Source organism: Macaca thibetana, chromosome 8, assembly GCF_024542745.1.
Source record: "Macaca thibetana thibetana isolate TM-01 chromosome 8, ASM2454274v1, whole genome shotgun sequence".
NCBI lineage: Eukaryota > Metazoa > Chordata > Mammalia > Primates > Cercopithecidae > Macaca > Macaca thibetana.
This window is the reverse complement of record NC_065585.1, coordinates 130,001,718-130,020,855: the sequence shown is the minus strand read 5'-3', so window position 1 is coordinate 130,020,855 and position 19,138 is coordinate 130,001,718. Positions and strand designations below refer to the sequence as shown.

Below are 19,138 nucleotides of genomic sequence, written 5' to 3'. Positions count from 1 at the left end.
ATGGGGTTTCACCTTGTTAGCCAGGATGGTCTCCATCTCCTGACCTCCTAATCCGCCTGCCTCAGCCTCTCAAAGTGCCAGGATTACAATTACAGGCGTGAGCCACCACACCCAACCAGTTATACTTTTATGGGGAAATTCCAGAGAAAATTTCTCGTTATCTGTGTAACTATCGGAATATAAAAAATGTTGTAATGACCAGAGTGCCTCCTTCTGTACAGTGTAAGGAATGTGACTGCATGTATCACTGGGAGAGCACATCTGTTGATACAGGACCAGTACACATCTGGGGAACTACATTGGAGACCCTAATACTTTACGTGTTTTTCTGAGACTTGTGATTACTTGGATTCCTTAAATTATTAGTAAAGCTCCTCTAGGGAAATTCAAAGCTTTTCTCTCTAAAGAATCAAGTCTAAGTCTGTTGAAATGAATTGACAATTACAATTGTATTAATGTATGTAAGCATGGGGGAGTGCGGGAAAGAGATTACGCAGTAACTCAGTGAAGTACAGATGCTTATATACTCTTCTTCATGGGGTGGGGGAATGAGAAATGTAGGCAATTCTTTTGAGGGGTAGTAAGTGGTTATTAGGGAGAATGACTGGACCTCAGAGACAGAAATAAACTTGATAATGAATGGGATTTCAGAGGGGATGGAATGCAATTGTGTTCTCTTTGGCAGATCTAGTCTTATGGTAGATAACAGAATATCAAAGTGGAGCCTCTTCTAGCGTTTGCTGAATTTCAAGAGCCTTTAATTTAAAATAACCAGCATACCAGGGGACTAATTTTGGGGTAAAATTCCCTGGGCTCTTGTATTTGATACTGGGTAAGATCTCTGATTTGTGTGTCTGATGTCACAACATGCTCTTTCATGTTCTCTCTGATCGGTGCATTGAGTAGGGTTGCATTTTAGATCCATAAATCACAATAGCTCAGATATTGTTATTTTGGCAAGGAAAAGAAGAAATGGGGGAAACTATGCAGGCTTGTTGCCGTGTTTTCTGCCTATCAGCCTTTGTATGGAAAGGTGAAAATTCAAGGCGTAGTTACTGGAATGAGTCTTATCAGTGGAATTTGTAGGAAATCGATATATCTGGGGAAAATGGCTAAGTGGATAGACAGGAGTCACAGGAAAAATGGCAAATTAAATAAAAATTCTATTCTCTGGCCATTGTTAAAAGCCCTTATGAAAGTGAGACTTCTATGAGAGGAGGAGGTGACAGGTGGAAACCTCAGCGAGACTACATTTTCTAGTTCTGAATAGCTTATCGTGCCTCTTTGACAACTAGGAAAGATATTACTTTCACTAGCAAAATAACTCAATTATTGCCCCTGGTTACTCACAAAATTATAAACACAGCTAGAGACCAGGTGCAGGTAACGATGGAATCTCAAAAGGGTGCTTTCTGTTTAAGCATTAGGACACTGAAAAGCAAAATGTTAGAAAAGCCTGGGGAACAATTATTGACATGTTACTGCAGAAATAGCAATCAGGGAAATACGCTGATGATGATGTATATTGCGGAATGGAAGTGATTATTTGTGCTGATGACTGATCCCCAAGTGGCTGCAACTACTTACGAGCAAAGGCCCCTGGATGATCTGACATCTAATAAGCTGCAGTGAGTAAAGGCCTGGGAGGTTTCCCAGTCTCTTTTAACTCTTAAAGGGCAGTGGTACTTTTGCTTGATCTATACTCTCTGAAGAAATTTACTCCCTTAATTAAAGGCTAAGCCATGAAAAAAGGTAAGATGAACTGAGAAGCCAAGATCTCCATGCTTCATCTCTGCAAGAGATCTTAGACTTCATGCAATGATTAGGTTAAGATGGGGGGCACGGGGTGTAAACAAAACTTTCTTAGGATTGTTAGCTATGGAATTTTAGCCCAGTGTAAAGTACATAGGAAAGTCATTTTTCTCAGTAACATAGCTTATGAATGTTAGCCCGCCGTAAAGTAGTAAGGAGGGTAATTTTGCTCTGAATGGCGTGGAGGTGAACCTGAGAGGGGTCCCGGTGCTGCTCAGGCAACCATGGTAAGGGTAGAGTGATGAACTGGAAAGTGTGATTGCATAAGCATGGTCCCCCTGCCTTTTTATGAATGTGAGCTTGGGAGGGGTACTTTGTGCAAATAGGGAATGTTACCCTTTACAAGGAGGATATCTGCTAAATCTTTCTCATGTAGTTTTAATTGGCTGTGATAAACAAAAATCTTTAGAACCAAGACTTCCTTAGTAATAAACATGAAAAATAATAATTCCGGGAGGGAAACAAGAAATTGTTGCTCTCGTTAAGAAATGGTTGAGATGGGAGTTTTGATTCCTTTATTGCCCTTTAACTTGTCCAGTGTGGCCAGTACTTACAGATAGCAGTGTTTAGAGGTGAATACTAGACTATCAAGGATTAGACAAGTTGATTCCTCTGATTGATCCAGCCATACTCAATACAGTGGAGACTCTCCAGGAAGTGCAATAGGCCAACAAGGACTGCTATGATGTTACCTTCTTGGCAGACACATTTTTTTTTCCATATCAGATTTGGAGTCCAGCCACATACAGTTTGCAATCTTGTGGAATGCACATTGGCCTTACACGCACTGTTTTAACATGGAGAAATTCGAATTCTCAGGCATATGGCTGCAATCCAATAAGGTAGGACTTCAACTTGAAAACCATTAGAGCAAGTGAGAGCACAGCACTGCAATGAGGGCATGATTATCACTGATTATCACTCAGAGGGAGAAGTGCTGGAAGACAAATGGAGGCTGGCTGGCATTTCCAGTTAAAATTGAAATGTCTGTGAAATTCCTGGAAATTGTGAGGACTGAGGCAACCAAGGCCATCCCCCTAACTGACAAATACATTTTCACGGGCTCTGCTGAGAGAAAAGATATGTGGACACTAGCAGGGCTATTCAGGTACTGATAACAATTCTCTTCCTTTTCTGGAAATCCTGATGGATGCTCAACGCAAAGGCACTAGAAAACGATAAAATATGTAGAGGATCATGAGCAGAAATAAACATGCAGAGGTTTACAGAGGATGGTGGTGCAGGCAGCCCCACTTTGTCCTTATAATCCGCGGCTGAACATATGTAGATCAAAGCCTTTGGCAGAACTCAAATAAGGCCAAGACACCTTGGGTTTTGAGTTTCTAAGCTGTCTGAAGCATCTGTTCATTACAGGCTGTTAGAAAGCAATTGTTAGCTTGTTAGGAGGCAGTGGTGAAAATTACCCTCACAAGAGAAGTCTGAGTTGAGAAATACCAACCACGTCTTGGGTAATGTCAGAGCCATTTGAATAGGGATGGAGAAGCCAGCAAAATTCAATTATTAAATGGAAGCATATTGAAAAGTGTAGTAAGGGGGGAAGTTCAGGAGGCATTGGTCACATATACAAGGAGGTTGGCTTTATGCAGCCCTGGTAGTAAATATACCTGAAGTCTGTGGATTTACTGAAAAATGTCACATACACACATTAATGTCACATACACATTAACTCTGTGTGTCTAATGGGATGTGTCAGAACTGAAGTGGCTCCCTCTGCAAGTGATGGGACTGCACACTTTGCTTAGAAGTGTCATATGTTAACTTGGACCCAAATGTAACGAGAAGGTCCCTGGGCACAACTTAATGGAAGGTCCTGGCATTCCCCCTGCTTCATCTCTCTCTCATAACTTCTTACATATTTGAAATGATTAGTGATATAAGGTATCAGAATTATAGAAGTCTGACCTGATTGTGTGATTGTATGTTACCTCAATTACGAAAGAAAAGCTTTTCCTTAAAAAAAAAAAAAAAAGTCTTAGTATATTCTGTCATAAACGAAGTAGTTTAAAAAGAACAGAAACGTATTTCTCATAATTCTAGATGCTGGGAAGTCCAAGATTAAAGCCTCAGCAGATATGCTGTCTTGTGAGGACCCACTTACTCACAGACAGTGCCTTCTAGCTATGTCCTCATGTGGTGAAATGGTCAAGACAGCTCCCTGGGACCTCTCTTAGAAGGGTGCTAATCTCATTCATGAGGGCTCCACCCTCAAGACCTAATCACTTCCTAAATGACCCACCTCCTAACATCATCTCTTTGGAGGTTAGGATTTCAACATATAAATATTGGGGGAACATGAACTTTCAGCAAAAGATAATCACAAGACATTCCAAATCTGAAAATTAATGAAAATCAAGAAAAATGATACAATACCTTTGTTACTTGATACCAGACACATCTCTATGACACTTTCCTTTCCCTGCATGTTTTGGCTGCATCCTCTTTAATTGCTCTTCACATTATAATCTTGAAGAATCATTTGTACAGTGAGAGTAGAAAGATAATTCTGTCTTTAGCATTATTTTTGGTGTCTTTTTTGTTGTTTTTGTTGATTGTTTAGACTAGGGGCCCATAAGAAAGAATATTTTGCTTAGAGTTTTACATTTCTGAGGAATGTAAAAATTATTCACAAAGTATTTCTCGGTTTTCAAACCTTGTTTCTTCCCCACTACGTTTATATTTTGATTGGCAGTAATGTAGGACATCTACATGTCATCTGGTCCTGCCCTCCTGTTGTGACAACAGGAGAGTCAACACGATGGGTGGTAGAAGTATTCCTAGGAGTCATTTCTACGCTCAGTGGCTAGCAATAACTTAACTACGCATGATACCGTCAACTGCACAAGCGTACCCCCACTAAGCACAAACTGAATATCCTGTCAGTTTGCCTTTCCTTGAACTGGAATTTCCCAAAACCCCTAAAAAAAGGAAGTAGGGGTAGAAAGCACAGCAATGATAACTATGTTGAAAAAGAAAAAAAATTGTGCCAATTTTGTATGTGATGTGTAAGCACAGTGCTAGGGCCCTTTCCGGGGTCTTGGAGGAAACCCATGCAAGTGAGGGACTGTATTAAACTTCAAAAACTTCATAGTAATTCTGCCTCTGAGTGGGGCCAGATTGTGAAAAGATTTAACTCATCAGGGAAAGCTGGGTTTCATGGAGTCAGCATCTAAAATATGCAAGGAACATTATTATGATCAGATAGTTTAGGTATTTAGAGAAATGTTTGAGCCAAAGATGTGTGATATGGATAAATGTGTTAAAATGACCAACTCAGTACTCATCAAATTATCTTGCTATTCTATCAAATCTCTTCAGAGAAAAATATCCCATCTTGGCAAGGCTTTCCTAGTAATGGGTTACTGGGGGATAGAAAAGTTATGTTGAAGAAGTAGGATCAGTTTCACTAGGGCTAAATACATTAGCAATGCATTAAATCATGTTCTGGCTACATCAAATGGTTATCATGTTCCTAAAGCACCACTGAAGGGATTCTAGCTTAATCTTTCAAGAGTATCAGACATTTCAGACTTCAAATCCAGTGCCCTCACTGTGATTGATTTTGTATCCTGTCAAACAAGTCACCCACCATGAACAGGCTTCTCCATTTGAAAATTGGGGTGTGTTCAAAACATGGTCAACATTTTTGTTCTTTGTCAGTGGTGGTCAGGAAAAGAACACTCCTCTGGCTGCCAAAACTGAAAGAGTCTTGCTGCAGTGGAAGAACTAGCCCTAGAAATTAGTCTGCCTAATGATTTAAGACAGAGAAATTTGTACTGAATAAGAAATGGAAACACGGAGGCGTTAGTGGAATGCCTACCCCTTGAAATTGGAGACTTGGCCAGAACAGAGATCCTTACTCCATCTATTTCTCCACTCAGTGACCCTAGTTTAGGTGTGGACCAGGACGAATCTAGGTTGAGTTGATGAATCTTCCCTATTCTGAGTCATAGACCTGTCCATTTGATTTCCAGTTATGCCTTTCCATTGTATATCTTAGACATTTCAAATTTACATCTGCCTCTGAACCCCAGATTTTCTTTACTAATCAAAGGCTCTAAAATCTGCTCCCCAATTTATTTTTCCCACATCAGTAAATTCTCCTACCTCCGATTGAACACCTAGTTTTGTGAGCACCCTCCCCTCTGCCTCAGTCTTACTGTAACTGTCTTATTGTTCATGTGTTTACCATAGTAACCTCCTCACAGGCTTCAAACCTTCATTTCAAAATATAAGCAGAATAATCTTGAAAAAGCAAAACAGAAGAAAGAAAATTGAACTCTGTTAGTCACCAACTTAAACTTATTTAATGGTTTCCCCCAGCCATCAGTAAGACATCCAATTTTCACAGTAGTCTCCAGGGATTCCTATGTTCTGGCCCTTGCCAATTTTTTCCAGCTTTACTGTCATCCTTGCACCATTCCTGTGATCCCAAAAGACTTGTAATTTGCTCTTCTGCCTCCATGCCTTTGCATAGCTTTTTGTGGCCTGGAATGTTCTCTCCCAGCTTCTCTGCTCCAAGACTAACAATAAGTCATTCTTAAACATATCTGTTCTTTATGTTTTGGATTAAAGTGTCCTATGCTCTAAGTATTTGAAAAAAATTATTTAATATAATCTTATGCTAGAATAAAATTATGTGTTTGTCTATAAGAATAGAAACTATCTTATTAATTTTGTATTCCTAGTACCCAGATCACTCTTGAAATATATAAGGTATTTAAAAGATATATGTATATTCAATAAATGAGTCAGCATAGGCCGCAAATAATACAGAAAACCACTCAGCCACTAAGAGATGCCATTTAAAAGAATCAGATATTCGTAAAGAGAGTAAAGCTTACTGAAAAAATCCCATAAACTCAGCATAAAATATGATTGTTACCAACTAATGAGACAAAAGATAATGATGTCAAATATTAAATATCTTTGCATTTGATTTTTTTAACTGACTGTAGACAAATACTGTGTTATATTCATCTAGGGATGTTTGGAACTCTAAGTCCAAACTGATTATATGAGTGTGTTACATCAGAGGAAACCAAAGTAGGTAGAATCCATAAGTGAGAATCTGTATAACCCTTACACACACACAGGGTCTCTGTTAGGGCAGAGCCAAAAAAAAAAAAAAAATGGAATGAAGGATATGAGACACATTTGGAACTGGTGCCCATTTGGTCATGGAAGAGGGTAAACAGTTTACTAAAATGGTCAATACCTACAGGAGAAGACAATGCCAGGGCTCAGAATTACAATCATGCACCCTTATTTGAGATTATATGTTTCACAGTGGTTGCAGTCTCCTTTATAAAATGTCTAAAAATGACACTCTACTTGATGGCAATTGAACTTTAAAAATGTTATTAATCAAAACCTCCTCTGCATTTAGTACTGTTTTAAAATGTCATTTTAATTTTGTATTGTCATAAATAATTAGAAACATAACAGTAGTATGTAAAGGTGTGCAAGATGCGTTGGATCAGTTTATTGACAATATTTGGTGCTCACATGAATTCATGGGTCTCTTGCAGTGCCTAAAGGGATATGTGCATTACAGATGGGAAAAATACTTCCTTCTTTCAAATAATCATGTTGGATGTCCTTGAGACAAGTACTATTAGTTCACTTCTTTTTTTATTTTTTGTTTTTTTTTGTTTTACTTCTCGTTTTTAAATTTCTTTTTTCGTTTTATTTATTTATTTTATTATACTCTAGGGTACATATGCATAACGTGCAGGTTTATTATATATGTATACTTGTGCCATGTTGGTGTGCTGCACCCATCAACTTGTCAGCACCCATCAACTCGTCATTTACATCAGGTATAACTCCCAATGCAATCCCTCCCCCCTCCCCCCTCCCCATGTTAGGCCCCGGTGTGTGATGTTCCCCTTCCCGAGTCCAAGTGATCTCATTGTTCAGTTCCCACCTATGAGTGAGAACATGCGGTGTTTGGTTTTCTGTTCTTGTGATAGTTTGCTGAGAATGATGGTTTCCAGCTGCATCCATGTCCCTACAAAGGACACAAACTCATCCTTTTTGATGGCTGCATAGTATTCCATGGTGTATATGTGCCACATTTTCTTAATCCAGTCTGTCACTGATGAACTTTTGGGTTGATTCCAAGTCTTTGCTATTGCGAATAGTGCCACAATGAACATACGTGTGCATGTGTCTTTATAGCAGCATGATTTATAATCCTTTGGGTATATACCCAGTAATGGGATGGCTGGGTCAAATGGTATTTCTAGTTCTAGATCCTTGAGGAATCGCCATACTGTTTTCCATAATGGTTGAACTAGTTTACAATCCCACCAACAGTGTAAAAGTGTTCCTATTTCTCCACATCCTCTCCAGCACCTGTTGTTTCCTGACTTTTTAATGATTGCCATTCTAACTGGTGTGAGATGGTATCTCATTGTGGTTTTGATTTTCATTTCTCTGATGGCCAGTGATGATGAGCATTTTTTCATGTGTCTGTTGGCTGTATGAATGTCTTCTTTTGAGAAATGTCTGTTCATATCCCTTGCCCACTTTTTGATGGGGTTGTTTTTTTTTCTTGTAAATTTGTTTGAGTTCTTTGTAGGTTCTGGATATTAGCCCTTTGTCAGATGAGTAGATTGCAAAAATTTTCTCCCATTCTGTAGGTTGCCTGTTCACTCTGATGGTAGTTTATTTTGCTATGCAGAAGCTGTTTAGTTTAATGAGATCCCATTTGTGAATTTTGGCTTTTGTTGCCGTTGCTTTTGGTGTTTTAGACATGAAGTCCTTGCCCATGCCTATGTCCTGAATGGTATTACCTACGTTTTCTTCTAGGGTTTTTATGGTATTATGTCTAACATTTTAGTCTTTAATCCATCTTGAATTAATTTTCATATAAGGAGTAAGGAAAGGATCCAGTTTCAGCTTTGTACTTACGGCTAGCCAATTTTCCCAGCACCATTTATTAAATAGGGAATCCTTTCCCCATTTCTTGTTTCTCTCAGATTTGTCAAAGATCAGATGGCTGTAGATGTGTGGTATTATTTCTGAGGACTCTGTTCTGTTCCATTGGTCTATATCTCTGTTTTGGTACCAGTACCATGCTGTTTTGGTTACTGTAACCTTGTAGTATAGTTTGAAGTTAGGTAGCGTGATGCCTCCAGCTTTGTTCTTTTGACTTAGGATTGTCTTGGCAATGTGGGCTCTTTTTTGGTTCCATATGAATTTTAAAGCAGTTTTTTTCCAATTCTGTGAAGAAATTCATTGGTAGCTTGATGGGGATGACATTGAATCTATAAATTACCTTGGGCAGTGTGGCCATTTTCATGATATTGATTCTTCCTATCCATGAGCATGGTATGTTCTTCCATTTGTTTGTGACCTCTTTTATGTCACTGAGCAGTGGTTTGTAGTTCTCCTTGAAGAGGTCCTTTACATCCCTTGTAAGTTGGATTCCTAGGTATTTTATTCTCTTTGAATCAATTGTGGATGGGAGTTCATTCATGATTTGGCTCTCTGTTTGTCTTTTACTGGTGTATAAGAATGCTTGTGATTTTTGCACATTAATTTTGTATCCTGAGACTTTGCTGAAGTTGCTTATCAGCTTAAGGAGATTTTGGGCTGAGATGATGGGGTTTTCTAAATATACAATCATGTCATCTGCAAACAGGGACAATTTGACTTCTTTTCCTAACTGAATACCCTTTATTTCTTTCTCTTGCCTAATTTCCCTAGCCAGAACTTCCAACACTGTGTTGAATAGGAGTGGTGAGAGAGGGCATCCTTGTGCCAGTTTTCAAAGGGAATTTTTCCGGTTTTTGCCCATTCAGTATGATATTGGCTGTGGGTTTGTCATCAACAGCTCTTATTATTTTGAGATACGTTCCATCAATACCGAATTTATTGAGAGTTTTTACCATGAAGGGCTGTTGAATTTTGTCAAAAGCCTTTTCTGCATCTAATGAGATAATCATGTGATTTTTGTCTTTGGTTTTCTTTACATGCTGGATTATGTTGATTGATTTGCATATGTTGAACCAGCCTTGCATCCCAGGGATGAAGCCCACTTGATCATGGTGGATAAGCTTTTTGCTGTGCTGCTGGATTCGTTTTGCCAGTATTTTATTGAGGATTTTTGCATCGATGTTCATCAGGGATATTGGTCTAAAATCCCCTTTTTTTGTTGTGTCTCTGCCAGGCTTTGGTATCAGGATGATGTTGGCCTCATAAAATGAGTTAGGGAGGATTCCTTCTTCTTCTATTGATTGGAATAGTTTCAGAAGGAATGGTACCATCTCCTCCTTGTACCTCTGGTAGAATTCAGCTGTGAATATATCTGGTCCTGGACTTTTTTTGGTTGGTAGGCTACTAATTATTGCCTGAATTTCAGAGCCTGCTATTGGTCTATTCAGGGATTCAACTTCTTCCTGGTTTAGTCTTGGGAGAGTGTAAGTGTAAGATTTGGTCTTTTCACATAATCCCATACTTCTTGAAGTCTTTGTTCATTTCTTTTTCCTCTTTTTTCTTTAGACTTCTCTTCTCGCTTCATTTCATTCATTTGATTCTCAATCGCTGATACTCTTTCTTCCAGTTGATTGAGTTGGTTACTGAAGCTTGTGCATTTGTCACGTATTTCTCATATCATGGTTTTTATCTCTGTCAGTTGTTTATGGCCTTCTCTGAATTGATTATTCTAGTTATCCATTCTTCCATTCTTTTTTCAAGATTTTTAGTTTCTTTGCACTGGGTATGTAATTCCTCCTTTAGCTCTGAGAAGTTTGATGGACTGAAGCCTTCTCTCAACTCGTCAAAGTCATTCTCCGTCCAGCTTTGATCCATTGCTGGCGATGAGCTGCATTCCTTTGGAGGGGGAGATGTGCTCTTATTTTTTGAATTTCCAGCTTTTCTGCCCTGCTTTTTCCCCATATTTGTGGTTTTATCTGCCTTTGGTCTTTGATGATGGTGATGTACTGATGGGGTTTTGGTGTGGGTGTCCTTCCTGTTTGTTAGTTTTCCTTCTAACAGTCAGGACCCTCAGCTGTAGGTCTGTTGGAGATTGCTTGAGGTCCACTCCAGACCCTGTTTGCCTGTGTATCAGCAGCAGAGGCTGCAGAAGATAGAATATTGCTGAACAGTGAGTGTACCTGTCTGATTCTTGCTTTGGAAGCTTTGTTTCAGGGGTGTACCCTGCCGTGTGAGGTGTGGGGTGTTGGTCTGCCCCTAGTGGGGGATGTCTCCCAGTTAGGCTACTCAGGGGTCACGGACCCACTTGAGCAGGCAGTCTGTCCGTTCTCAGATCTCAACCTCCGTGTTGGGAGATCCACTGCTCTCTTCAAAGCTGTCAGACAGGGTTGTTTGCATCTGCAGAGGTTTCTCCTGCCTTTTTTTTTTTTTGTTTAGCTGTGCGCTGTCCCCAGAGGTGGAGTTCACAGAGACAGGCAGGCCTCTTTGAGCTGCTGTGGGCTCCACCCAGTTCGAGCTTCCCAGCAGCTTTGTTTACCTACTTAAGCCTCAGCAATGGTGGATGCCCCTCCCCCAGCCTCTCTGCTGCCCTGCAGCTAGATCTCAAACTGCTGTGCTAATGAGGGCGGCTCCGCAGGCGTGGTACCCTCTGGGCCAGGTGTGGGATATAATCTCCTAGTGTGCCCTTTGCTAAGACCCTTGGTAAAACGCAGTATTGGGGTGGGAGTTACCCAATTTTCCAGGTGTTGTGTGTCTCAGTTCCCCTGGCTAGAAAAAGGGATTCCCTTCCCCCTTGCACTTCCCAGGTGAGGCGATGCCTCGCCCTGCTTCAGCTCTCACTGGTTGGGCTGCAGCAGCTGACCAGCACCGATTGTCCAGCACTCCCTAGTGAGATGAACCCAGTACATCAGTTGAAAATGCAGAAATCACCTCTCTTCTGTGTCGCTGGCGCTGGGAGCTGGAGACTGGAGCTGTTCCTATTTGGCCATCTTGCTCCGCCCCACTATTAGTTCACTTCTGTAGCATATAATGTGTTTTTTAGAAGCACCGTAGTTTATCCTAGAAATACATGTTTTAATATGTTATGGAACACATTGAAAACCAGGTCACATATTTAGCTATTAATCTGCCTCCTCTAAACCTTTAAGATTTATTATATGAAACACTATATAAACAAGACTTTAAAAGAAGAAATTAAAATAGGCTTTTTTAAATGTAAAAGATGTCTCACACCTTTAATCCCAGCACTTTGAGAGGCTGAGGTGAATGGATCACAAGGTCAGGAATTCAAGACCAGCCTGGCGAACGTGACAAAACCCCGTCTCTACTAAAAATACAAAAATTAGCTGGGCGTGGTGGTGGCTGCCTGTAATCCCAGCTACTTGGGAGGTTGAGGCGAGAGAATCGCTTGAATCTGGGAGGCGGAGGTTGCACTGAGCCAAGATGACGCCACTGCACTCTAGCCTAGGTGACAGAGTGAGACTCCATCTCAAACAAATAAATGAAAATAAATAAATGTAAAAGAAACACCAAGATGTGTGGATCATTAAGTGTTAAAAGTCTAAAATAACTGTTTTGTATGTCCCTGAATAAATCCATCTACAGTTTCTATGTATGTGTCCAAATTTCTTTTTAGAAGCTTATTGAATAACATGGGACCACAAACACAACTGGATTTCTAATTACATAGGCAGTGTTTCTGCCTCTACATTAGGTTGCATCTAAAAGTTAATTGAGGATGAAGCTTTCTTAATTAATCACATATTGATGGGTTAATAATCTAAATGCACAAGTAGACTGATTATCTTAACTTACCGCACACATATCCCATAGAGCTAAAATTGTTAGCCTGTAATGTTGATTTTTCTATATTTTAAAAGATACAAATTTAGAACAATGAGGGAAAGGCATCAAAACCTAGTCTTAAATTGATTGTGTTTGCAAAAGCTTTGCCTTAGGTGTTTTCATAAACCTGATTTTGCACAATTTTTATTTGGAAAAACATAACCTAGGAAACTATTGAAAAGCAATGCTTTTTAAGTAACAATAATTGACACTAGCTCCTTATTACTAATCTTATGAAATCCAAATGCCCCTATCTACTAACCATATTATTTCAATAGGCCATCTCATTCTCTAGTTTCATCTCTTTATTTTCAATTAGTCTTCCTACCTTAAGTTTTTCTTACTTGAACATCTATTTTTATATTTTGAACTTTAAATTTCATTCTCATTTAAATGTTTTCCATGAACAAAGTAAAACAAAACCAAAACATACTAAAATGTATTAAAGATTAGCCCTCCTTTTGTGCATTGGAGCCATACTTAGCTCCTGCAGTTACCCTTCCTTGCACTTGTGTCAGGGCTCAGAACACAGTACCCCAATATATGATACCTTGGCATACTAAGTATTTTAAGCTGAAATTGAGAGGACAACGGAAGCAAGACAGTCACCTTCTCTTTCTCTTTCTCTTTCTCTGAACTTTTCCCTCCAGTAAAGCATGGTCGTAGAAGAATTCTCTGACCTATGTTGTTTGAAAGTAGGTTGTAGGACCCCCATTCCAGAGGGATCCAGCCCTATACCTGGAAGCCGTGAAGAATCTGGACAAACAGGCCTTGCTAAATTAGTACTATTACAGTGTACCCTTTAGTCCTCATATCACACTTCTGCATGACCACCTGTAAAAATACAGTTTTCTCTGGATCTATCTTTAGGACTTCATTTCTGAAGGCTCCACTCTCACATAAAATTTTAGTTAAATATAGTTTAATGATTTCCCCTTGTTAATTTGTCTTTTATTACAGGAGTCTCAGCCATGAGTATTGCAATGAAATGAGGAAAAGGTATTATAGCTGACCCTTGAACAATGAAGGGATTAGGGTCACAGACTTCTGTGCAGCCAAAAATTCACATATGACTTTGACTCTCCAAAAACTTTGTTACTAATAGCCCATTGTTATATGGAAGCTGTACCAATAAGATCAATAGCCAACTAACACACTTTTTGCCTATTCTATGTATTGCATGTTGTATTCTTATAATAAAGTAAGCAAGAGAAAAGATGTCACTAAGAAAATCCTAAAAAAGAGGGAATATTTAATATTCATTAACTGGGTCATAGTAAAGGTCTTCTTCCTCATTGTCTTCATATTGAGTAGCTAAGGAAGAGGTGGTGTTAGTCTTGCTGTCTCAGGAGTGGCAGAGGTAGAAGAAAATCCACATATAAGTGAACTCACAGTTCAAACTGATGTTGTTAAAGGGTCAATTGTACACAGCTTCTGGGAAGCAGGATGTTGAAGTCTTTGGCCATTATTCTGCATATCAAACACTTAAAGCAATAAACCAATTACCAACAGAAAAATACATAAAGCAATACTTCAAAGACACTGAACGTAAGGCAATGGATAACAGTGATCTCTGAGATACGAAAAACAAGGGAGGAAATAATGATTTTCCCAGTATTGACAGTTTTCAGGCCACAGAACAAGCAGGGAAATCCCAGGCATAACCCTGAGTTGAGGAGTTAAGAGTCCTGGGAGATCAAGGTTGCTAGCATTGACAGGACAAAATACCAGAGAAGAGAGAAGTACATAGACAACTTCAGAGATCCTTAGACGTCTCCTTAGGGAATTCAGCCAAGTGACAGTGCACTACCCAAGCCTTGGGAAAGAGGCCATCAGAAAGGATTAGCAGTAACAGTCCCTGGCTTTCACATAGGGTCAAGAGGTGCACCCTTTTTCCGGGGACGACAGGAAGACGAACATTTGGGTAAAATACATCTAAGTTTCTTGGCTCAGTAGGGAAGATTAACACTAGGCTGAGTACTGCTCAATCACATCTAACAAATCTTAAAAACATAACGCAAACTCATCAAACATTTTCCAATTAACTGCAACCCCAAACAAAACTCAAGAACATTTATAGAAATATAAACATCTACCACCTACAGGCTGATGTTCACATTATCTGGTATTCAATAAAAAATGACCCAGGCATACAGAATAGCAGGAAGATATAAACCATAAAGAGGAAGAAAACAATTAAAAATGACTCAGTGAGACAAGGTGAGATAAAAATACAGTGAAGATTTAGCAATCTTCCTTGTATTATAATGGAAACTAATAAATGTATTATAATTGAAACTATCTAAAATGAAACAGAATTATTACAGTTAAATAGGAAGAGTAAATCATTATAAGATAACTATAGTTAATAGTTACATAGTTGCAAATTGCTGGAAAGAGGATACTGAATGTTCCCAATAAAAAATATTTGAAATGATGGATGGATATGCTAATTACCTTGATCTGATCACTATACCTTATATGTATGGAAACATCACTATGTACCCCCATGAATATGTATAATTATTTGTCAAGTAAAGACAAAATAATTAGCTAAGTTAACAGATCAGCCTAATAATATATATGTAACTGGAGTTCTCAAAGTGACGGTATGTGTGCAGAAAATATATTTAAACAAGTAGTAACTATTGCCTTTCTGAATTTGGTAAAAATAATAAATCCATAAATAGAAGAACCTCAGCAAAGTCCAAACACAAGAAACATGAAGAAAATGATACTGAAACATATAATATTCAAATTCTCTAAAAGCAATAAAGATAATCTTAAAAGCAAACGTAAAAATGACACATTATATACAAAAGAACAAATGTAAAAATATGACCTTTTTTTTGGCAGGGGGAGTCAGGAACAATGCACGTGAGAAGAGCTGAACAACATCGTAGTGTACTAAACTTTTAAAAAATTTAAAAACTTACCAACCTAGAATTTTATCTCCAGTGAAAATATCTCACAAAGTGAAGGCAAAGTAAATACTTTCTCAGAAATATGAAAGCTGAAATAGTTCCTTACTGGCAGAGTTCCACCCTGAGACCCGTTAAAGAAAATCCTTCAAGAAAAAGGAAAATAGTGAAACTGAAATACAAATCTATACAAAAGAATGATGTCACAGAAAATGACAATTATGTGAGTAAATGCTTATATTAGTTTTCTAGGACTGCTGTAACAAAGCACTTCAAACGGGGTGTCTTAAACGACAGAAATTTATTGTTTCACAGTTCTAGGGGCTAAAAGTTCAAAACTGAGGTGTTGACAGGGCCATATTTTCTGTGAAATATTTAGGGAAGAAGTATGCCTTGCTTCTTTGTAGCTTCTGGTGTTTGCTGGCAATTCTCATCTTCCTCAGCTTGCAGATGCATTACTACAATTGAGGTAGGAAGCGGGATAGAACTCCAGAGGTGGGGCTTGGAAACTGGAGCAAATTGAGGACTAGTTAAAACAGGGATGAAGTGGAAGCAACTTTTCATAAAACATGCCCAGCAGTGTGCCATGTCAGCTTACCATTGCCATGGCAAGACCTGGGAGTTACCACCCTTTTCCATGCAATGATCCAACAACCAAAGTTACTACCCTTTTTTTTTTTTTTAAAGAAATTTCTGCATAAACTTCCCCTTAATCTGCAGGTGATTAAAGGTAAGTATAAATATGACTGCAGAACTGCTCTGAGCTGCTAGTCTCTGCCAAGGTGGGGGGGTAGTCCTCCTCTGCAGAAACAGTCACAGAGCTGTAACACTGCCAGAGCTGGAACATAGCCACTTCAGTAAAGCTGTTTTCTTCCACCACTGGTTCATCCTTGAATTCTTTCCTGGGGAAGCAAAGAACCCTCCCAGGCTAAGCCCCCGTGGCTAAGCTCCAATGTGGGGCTCACATTTAATTGGAGATCCACTCTACTTTAGGATGGTAACTTCTTAACATGGTATCTGTGGTGATCCTATTTCTCTTGCAGTTAAGACTTCAGCATATCATTTGGGGGAATACAGTTGAACCCACAACAAGACATACGGATGTTTTTCTTAGTATTCAAATTTCTTTAAAAGCTAATTGACTTGAAAATAATGCAACTTGGATTTATTCTACTTAATGACTCCAGGCATTCTGTTAAATAGGTATAATTGTTTCTATGTTGAAGTTATTTAAGTTTAAAAACTATATATTCATGGATGCTATTTTTTTTATTTGATTTAGTTTTAGTTGAGCTCTGGAGAAAATCTAGCCAGTACCTACATCACTGATGTGAACCCTTGCATATTGTAAATAGATTAAAGCCACAGCATTTAAAAAATTCCTTAAAAATAAGTTGGTCACTCAAAAATATGTAGCTAAACAGAATGAAGTATTAAACTGAATGGAGACCCTCAGGAGTATAACAGATTCCATGGACAAGAAAACGCTTCTGGCTCAATGGTTTGCTTCAGTTTGTGACAGAGAACTTGTGTAATATACACACAAGTAGTGAATGAAGAATCTCACAGACTTCCAGGTAAAAAAATGTGAAGTCAGACCTTAAAATACCAAATGGATTATTGTTTTCTCCCAACAGTCTCTGTCCCTACAGATTTCATCTCATAGTGACTACATTTCATTAATTAGAACAGGAGACAGGAGAGTAAAGAAGGTATTTTTTTTTGAAATTTTGTTGTTTGAAAATTGTAAAACGTCGCAATCATAATGCCCCTGTGTCTACTGTGTGCTAGGCTTTATTGCCTGATTGCCTTCTGCTACATGCATTAGCACTACTACCCTTGAAAGACACACACACACACACACACACGCACACATAAATATACATCGTGGAACTTTTGGTTTAACCACCCAGCCATGGTTTCCAGGGTCGTAAACCATTTAAGTCAAAAGCAATCACCAGTGCCCTAGACACCACCCTCATAAAAACAGAGAACTCCCTGGCCTGGGTCAGAATGTGCCTCTTCCATGCTCCATGGACTCTTGGAAAAATATTTTTATTACGTAATTCCTAGCACCTGGAAATGCTGTATTTTGTGGAGAACTAGAGGGAATTTTAACTTGTCATAATCTCACAGGGGAGATCTCAACATTTCAAAAGAGAGCTCCCACTTTCATTATCACAGAACCATTTCAGTCAGAATGCCGTAAGAGATTGTATAGAAGAAAAATGGCCTAGAAGGGTTGATTTCACAAAAATTAATAGAATAATAAGACAAAGCAAGGATAAAGTAAATTCAGAATGGAAATAGGCTTTGATAACGCTTCTAAAATTATTTTTGAAACAGCATTAGCTGTTTGGAATACTAGTCACAACTTAAGCCTTGAGAACAATTAAAATCCATCTAAGTCAGCTTGTGATTTAAATGTGCAGCAAACAGTAATGAAGTGGAGCAAAGGAAAATGCAAATTTCGTCAAAGGCAATTTGAAGATTCTCAACATTTTATAGACCACCTTAATAGACATAGCTATCCAAATGTGTATTTTTGTTTGCATTTTAATTGCAATGAGTCATTTAAGCTGCCATTCCAGCTTGCCCGGCATACAAAAAGTCACAGGCTATTTCAAACTCAGTAGTTTTCCAGAATTCCATGAGCTTTTGGAAGATCTTCTTGTGCTGTATGAACAAGAAGCTCAGCAGTCTTTAAGTAAAACACCAGAATCATCTGCACAATCCAGTGAAACAATTGTTTGGGATGTTCACACAGACTCAAATCCTAATCATCAGGAAAAAGATTCATCTAGTAATGAGAAACAAACTATTAGTCTGCCAGTTACTACTAGCAAATCAAGGAAAGATTCTACAGAACCAAAGGCACGTGTAGAAAGTATGGAAAAGAAAACAGTTTAGTTCAGAATAGAAATGAACGTTCTGATGACGGTTTCAAATATGAGCTTCATAGACAAAAAGATGCCTGACAAAGAGCCAAATTCTGAAAATAATCGTAGTAGTAGTGATTTAGTCAATGGACACAGTGAGGTAGAGGAAACACCTTTAGTTTGATCAGATCCTGCTTTGAAAATTGATGCAAACAGAATCAGGACAGAAAATGGTTCCATTTTACCTAGTGTTGTACCACAAGAATACAATACGTTACCGGTATCTCAGGCACCTTCCAAACCAAATCTGACAAGTGAACATACTTCATATGGTTTGATTTTAACAAAACCAGTTACCTTGATGAACAATATCTTAGTAGGCCCAAATGCAGAAAATTTCTTACTGATAGATGCCTGTTCTGATCAAGATAACGTGTGTAAAATATTAGTGAAAAGATGTGGCAAATGCCTGACCACCTACTGTAATGCAGAGGCACTTGGGGCTCATCTTGACTGATAAAAATGTTTCACAAAGATCTGTCAATCAAGCAGTAGTGTGAAAAAAGCACTATAAAAATGCATCATCAGTTTGCTATTTCCCTGATGGCCTTAATTTTAGAGTGGTCTCGGATTACTAAAGATAAAGACAAAACACGTTTTCTAGAATGAACTCAGAGGAGATGGAGTGGCTTAGACTCTAAAAGGGTTATTATAAAACTC

At 38.6% G+C, this 19,138-nt stretch overlaps 1 pseudogene; it reads left to right on the top strand.

The window, feature by feature from the left end:
• The first annotated feature begins 15,624 nt into the window (after window positions 1-15,624).
• On the top strand, window positions 15,625-18,935 carry LOC126960722 (zinc finger protein 654-like; annotated as a pseudogene).
• The last annotated feature ends 203 nt before the right edge of the window (window positions 18,936-19,138 follow it).